General features: G+C 38.5%; 1 protein-coding gene across 2 annotated transcripts in view; it reads left to right on the top strand.

Moving 5' to 3' along the window:
- The first annotated feature begins 640 nt into the window (after nucleotides 1-640).
- The window catches only part of KIF18A (kinesin family member 18A), an 81,734-nt gene continuing 75,639 nt past the window's right edge, over nucleotides 641-6,735 (top strand). Inside the window, exons 1-2 of one of the 2 annotated variants that reach the window (XM_045484827.1) lie at nucleotides 642-753; nucleotides 1,271-1,383. The gene's annotated coding sequence lies outside the window, so the exon portion shown is untranslated. Of the gene's footprint in view, nucleotides 754-1,270; nucleotides 1,384-6,735 lie in introns of both variants that reach the window. The other variant, XM_045484828.1, reaches the window with a different exon arrangement.

Below are 6,735 nucleotides of genomic sequence, written 5' to 3'. Positions count from 1 at the left end.
AAATGAACTAGGCAATAAATTTAAATGAATTTATTTTGTAAAGTCCTCATCCGAAAGGAATGTCAAAAACACCAAATAGTTTCAGTCAGCAATAAAGGGAGTAGGCCTGGGAGTCCTGAGAAATAAAGCCTAGGGCCTCAAACCTAAAGCTCTGGACTTTCAATTAATTGAGACGAATTGACCCCAGTTCGGTTTAAGTGAAAGTGGCTGAAAGGAACAGGTCCCTACACCTTCCAGAGCATGGGACCTGTGCCTTCGAGGCCTCACTACTCAACAGAGAAAAGAAGATAAACGTTCACAATCCATTAACCCACACCCAACAGGCTCCGCCTCTCCCCCAGCAGACGGCACAAGCCAACCCCAGCCCGCTCCCGTCTCACTCACACCCTGAACCCAAGGACCGGGCCCTGCGCCCGCGGCTCTTGAAGTGGTCTGAGGATCCCAGGTGGCTACCTCCCACCTGCAGCTGCGGTCTAGCCCCGCCCACCTCGGCCAACGCCTCCGGAAACAGCCGTGCGCGTTGCCCTGGCGACGCGCAGCAAGGCAGGTTCCACAGAGCCGCGCGGCTGATACTACTGGCGCCAAGCTACCACGCGCCACGGCAACGTCCGACGTGATTGCGTCACGAAGTCGGCAGCCAATGAAACGAGGTGCTCGAAAAGCTGGATTGGGTTTGAATCTTGTTGCAGAGTTTGAATCGCGGTGAGGCGGACATCGAAGTGAAGTGTCGCGGTAACCTTTGGTGGACTAGAGGTGAGTGAGAGGCACGTGAGGAGAAACTTCTCGTCTCGGGAACGCTTCTTTTGATGGCCTATCTCGCTGGAAACGGAAGGCTCCTGAGGCCGCCTGAGGAGAAGACGGGATGGGCTTGTTGACAAACGCCGAAGGACTGAGTGGGGGGTGGGGGGGTAGGGGAGGTGGGGGTAGGGGGCGGGTAGTTAGCGTCCCCGGGGAGAAAGTGAAAGGAAGAGGAACTCGAGTCCCAGCTAGAGCAGGGCTCTACCTGATCGGGAGCCCTTCACTGCTCCACAGGAAGGGCAGAAATCTCCTGCCTTAAATTCTGAGAAAGTCGAAAGTTTTAAAGGACATCCTGGCTCTTTCCCTAGACTGGCAGAGCACTTTAATTGCCTTGCACCTTACAGTGTAAAGTTCGTTCCGGACTCCAAATTCAGAATGTTTTGTTTAAGATACAGTTGTAAATGTAACTCTGAGCTTAACTATGTAATAAGGAATTTTGGTTTTCCAACTTACAAACTTTTTGTCCTGCAAGGTCCTGGTGTTAACTTGGCAAAGGTCAGTCGGGAACCTCCTCTGAGTCTCAGTTGTAGCGTCAAGATAAGACCTGCCAGCACTGTGTAACGGGATTGACAAGAATCAGATGAGGTATGGAAGCGATACCACTTGGCAAAGTGCTTTGCAAATAAATAAGAACTCCTTTTACCCTCTGTTCTTAGTTTATGCAAGACTTTTAGCAGCTTACTAGGCATTCAGATACAGAGAGATCAAGGCTAACTGCTGTTTATGAAAAGAGTTTATTTGTCCAGAATTAAATAATTTTGTATAATATATACTTTAGGTTATTTACTATGAACTATGGAGTAGACTGTGTTAAGCATTCTACAGGGTTTAGTTGGTAGTGTTATTCCACTACATTCAGCCCCTCTGGGAAGTATTTATGAACTTTGGTGCTAGAGAATATCAGATCCAAAGACTAGATAGTGCTTGTTAATAAGTTTCTGTTACATTGTAAGAATTGACTTTTTCAGTAAACAAAGATTATCTGCCTTTAACGGTAGTAATTAATCTCTTCTGTTACTGAGCAAGTATATAGAAGTACATAAAATTTTCACTTTAAAAGTGCATCTTGTCAATATCCATTGATAGCCTGAATCAATTAAAGTACACAATAAAGTCACTTTTATGGTAACTCCATGAAATCTAGGAGGAAAAAATAGCCCAGATATTAGTGCCACCCTTAAACTCCATTTGAAATTTTTGTTCCTCCCTGATGTTTTTAAGTTAGTAGAAGCACTGGCTCTAACACTAAAGTAATTTCCAGAGAGGTGTAAGCTGCATAGAGACTACAAATGATATTGTGGAGGATAGTTCCTGCTCCTAAAAAATGTTTGTTGAACCTGAATCTAATTCAGATTTGAGTTTGAATATAAGAAATCATTTATAACTGTATAACTCCACACTCAAGATAATTTGAGCAACGTTTCTGTTCCTTTGTTTGAAAATGTTCTCTTGTTATTCCAGTAGAGTGTAATCATTAGGGACATGGGCTTTGGATTTAGACATGAGTCTACATTCTGGCTTCTCATTTACTAGCTATGTCATCTTGGAAAAATTACTTGTCCTAAATTAAGTCTCTGTTTTTGTAAAATGGAGACTATTGTAGAGTATGCCTTATATGATTATTTTAAGGATTGAATAAGATGATGAATATTAAATGTTTACCATACCATATGTATGTCTGACATATATAACATGCTCAAATGATAATCATTGTTCATTAATAGTAGTTATCACTTTACTGATCTAATTTAAGAGTTCTCAATAGTATATTTGCTGAGAATAGATGCTGTTGGATATCCCACAAGCAGAAAGAAATCATACATTTTTGGTTTTATTTCAGTATTCATTCAAGAGCTCCTACGCTAGGCCCTGAGGTTTCTATCAAAAATAGGCAAATATATATTTTTATTCTCTCTGAGAAAATTTCTAGAGATTAAATATTTACATCTGAAAGAGTAGTGATTTAAATACTTTGACTTCATATCCAGTTAGTCTGAGTTCAAATCTCATGTCTTGTGCTTCCAAGTTAACTTTAGCCAGTTAATTTAATCTCTCTATATTATATTTTTCCTATGATAATAATACCTATATTATAAGATTATTATGGGGATTAAATGAGAAGTATGTAAGTTGCTTAGCAATTTCTATGTGTATACTAAGAGCTCAATAGAAAATATTCCATAAATACAATGTTATTAAATGGAAGATTGTGCTTAAGGTAAATTTTAATAGTTTCTCCTTTGGTTTGTTTTTTGAAATAAAAATAACTAGTCTTGTTTAAAATCCAAATTCTACAAAAGAATATACAGTAGAAAGTAAGCCTGCCTGTCACCCAGACCTTCATATTTCCCCACCATGGGGCAACTGGTGTTACCAATTCCTTGTGTTGTCTTCCTGAGACAGCCCATGCATATACAAATATGTATGTTTTTAAAAATTCAAATGGTTACATGCCAAGTCTATTCTGCACTTATTTTTTTGCACATATATTTTGAAAACCTTCATTAGTTCATTCATTCATCTATTGAACAAGTGTGTTTTGAGTCGTAAATATTGAACAAGCCCTGTTCAAGTTTCTAGGGTACAAATGAAGCCCATAGTCTCATAGTGCTTATATTCTAAAGAGGAAACAAGCAGTAAATATGTAACCAAATAATATTTTCCAGTTAATCTAGATGCTAAGAAGAAAAATAAAGCCCTTAAGAGATTAAAGAGGAAAAGGCAAGGTGACACTATTTTGAATGGAATCTTTAGGGAAAGCCTCTGTGTAGTGCTATTTGAACAGAGACCAGAATAATGAACTGAGAGATTAAGATTTGCAAGTGTCTGAAGGTAGAGCCTTCCAGGAAAAGAAGAGAAAGTGCAAGGTTATGAGGTTAGAATAAGACTGAGTATTTTAGGAACATTTAGGACAGTGTGACTGAAGCAGAGTAATCAAGGAGGAGGATAACATTTAAAGAAGGGGTTGAAGAGGTAGACAGGGCCAGATATAGAACCTACAAGACATGCTAAGGAGTTTACATTTTATTCTGATGCTGGGAAGTCATTGGAGAGTTTGGAGCTGGGGAATGACGTGAGATACATAACATGATCTGATTGCTCTTGAAGAGGACATCAGTGCATGCAATCAATGAATTAAATAAAATTTATTATTTACTTGCATATAACCGGGGGTGAGTCTAACTTATTTGGTTTATATTTTTTTCTTGGGTGAACAGTAGTGGCTTGTAAGTTAAGAATTTGCCTCTTCAACTTGGTTTATATTATCTTGCAGCTGGTGTAGAGAATTAGATTTTAACACCTCTTCATTAAATGTAGCAGAGGAATGAGCTTTTTTTATATAAGTGAATGTCCCAGAAAATTGAATGTTACCCTTGTTAAGTATAACATGGCATGGTGTCTTAACCACCCTCAATAATTCATATAAAAGATGATCTTCCCATTTTCCTAATTTTGTAAACAAGAAACTGCGTACACTATGTTATTTTTTTTTTTTGATGCCTCAGAATCCTCATTGTAACTGCCTATTACTGCCAGTCATACTTACTATAATATGTTGATTCTTTCAGAGAAATATATTGTATGTTTGCCTCTATTCTAAATGAGTGAGTTACTCTCTTGGATTCTGTGTCTGCTTTTTATAATTTATTAATTTACTCATTAATCAAATATTTGAGAACATGCTATTGACTAGGCTCACTACAAGAGATTAGGGATATAATGGTAAAAACATACAGTCCCATTAGCTATTATTTCTTGTCACTTTCTTATACCCTTTTCCAATCACATGTAATAATAAAATATTAGAGCTAGAAAAGGACTTTATCCTTTCACCAATCCTATCACTTTATAGATTAGCAACTGAAGCCACTCCATTCTCATTTATATTCTACTTTCTCAAGACTAAACAAATACCTTCTTATTATAATGAACAGTGGTGTTGGAAGTATTTATCTTTAATGTTTTAGTCCCATCAATGAAATTCTAGCAGCTTACTCTTGGTTCTATTAAACAAATATAATTAGGAGTAGATATGACAGAATTAATCAGAAATTGTGATTCTGTCTTCTGAACAGTCATCTGAAAAGAATGTTTGAATCAACACATTATTACACAGATAGCAATATCTAGGCTTTTCTTTTGTTGCTTCTTGGTCAACATGGTCAAAGAATTTGCTTTCTGTGTGCCTTTATTCAGAATCAACTAGATGCCCATCTCTTTTAGTTGGCCATGTCAGGAAAGAAAACTGGCATCATGCATTAATGTAGGAAAAACTTCATTTTTTAAGTTTATGTGTTTATTTTGAGAGAGAAAGAGAGCAAGTGCACACATGTGTGTGTCCTTGAGTGGGGGAGGGGAAGAGAGAAGGAAAAAGAATCCCAAGCAGGCTCCGAGCCATCCACAGAGTGCAACGCAGGGGTCAGTCTCTTGAACTGTGAGATCATGACCTGAGCTGAAACCAAGAGTTGGATGCTTAACCAACTGAGCTACCCAGGCTTCCCCAAGACATCAGTGTATTTGAACATAGACTAATTGTTTACATTTTGGTGATTCTGTTGACCTTGGGTGTTTTTATTAAGAAAATTATAGTCACTCCTTTGTTTTGAAAAATTGGAGAAATGTGTGATACTTTAGAAGTTACAATGTCTTGGGGCGCCTGGGTGGCGCAGTCGGTTAAGCGTCCGACTTCAGCCAGGTCACAATCTCGCGGTCCGTGAGTTCGAGCCCCGCGTCAGGCTCTGGGCTGATGGCTCAGAGCCTGGAGCCTGTTTCCGATTCTGTGTCTCCCTCTCTCTCTGCCCCTCCCCCGTTCATGCTCTGTCTCTCTCTGTCCCAAAAATAAATAAACGTTGAAAAAAAAATTTTTTTAAAAAGAAGTTACAATGTCTTTCTTAAAATCTATAGCAAGTTGTAAAACAAAGTTGTATTTGAGTTTATACTTCTTAAACCTCTTTAGATATTTGTCAGTATTTCTACTTGATGTATTCCTTGAGTAAGATCATTTGCCTTCTAAAATACCTTCAGCAGTTTCCAGTAAAGTGCAAAATTAAATCTAAACTTGATAGCCTGTACTCAAGATTTTCCAAATCTGGCCCCACTCTTATCTAGTTATAGCTTCTTAATGCAACCCACTCTGTTTCCTTTTGTTCTCTCCAGCTGCCTTAGGACTGGGTAAAGCTAAGTTGAGTATTTCTTTATATACTGTAAAGTTGCAATTAGCTAAAACGAAACAGCTAAAAGAAATGAGATTTAAGCAGATTGACCATGCTTAAATCAGTTATGTCTTCACCACAAGCTCTTTCTTACCACAGGCCTTCAGACTTCCTGCCTAAGATACTCTTGTCCCAGAGAGCCACTCCTCTTCAGTTTCTGTAAAAAGACACTCCACTAGACAAGCTTTTCTCAACTGCCCCATCTAAAATAGGAGCCCACACATACACTCCTGCCATCTGTCCTGAGACCCAGGAAAATGCCTAGCTCATATTTATTTAACGTGTAACTAGTTTTCCTTCATGAAATGCTTTTTTTTTTTTTTTTTACCTGGTTAATAACTATGCATCCTTCAACTCTCCGCTCCTGTCACTTCCTCTAGGAAGTTTCTAACTATTTGAGCCCCCCATGATAGTCTTACGTAGCACTATTAACCTTTATTTACCTTACAGTACTTGTCATAGTTACACCTTTACATATTTGTGTCACTATTTTACTGATACCACTTTCTCTCACTGCACTGTATATAATAATAATAATAATAATAATAATAATAGCAATGGTGGCAAACACTTGTAGTACCTACCGTGTGCCAGGCATTGTTCTAAGTTCCTCACAACAGCTCTGTGAGGTAGGCATTATTATTAGTCCCACTTTACAGATGAGGAAACTGAGCCACAGGGAGGTTACATAACTTGCTGTCACGGCCAATAAATAGTAGAGCTG

This window comes from Leopardus geoffroyi, chromosome D1, assembly GCF_018350155.1.
Source record: "Leopardus geoffroyi isolate Oge1 chromosome D1, O.geoffroyi_Oge1_pat1.0, whole genome shotgun sequence".
Taxonomy (NCBI): domain Eukaryota; kingdom Metazoa; phylum Chordata; class Mammalia; order Carnivora; family Felidae; genus Leopardus; species Leopardus geoffroyi.
This window is presented reverse-complemented; position numbering and strand designations above follow the sequence as displayed.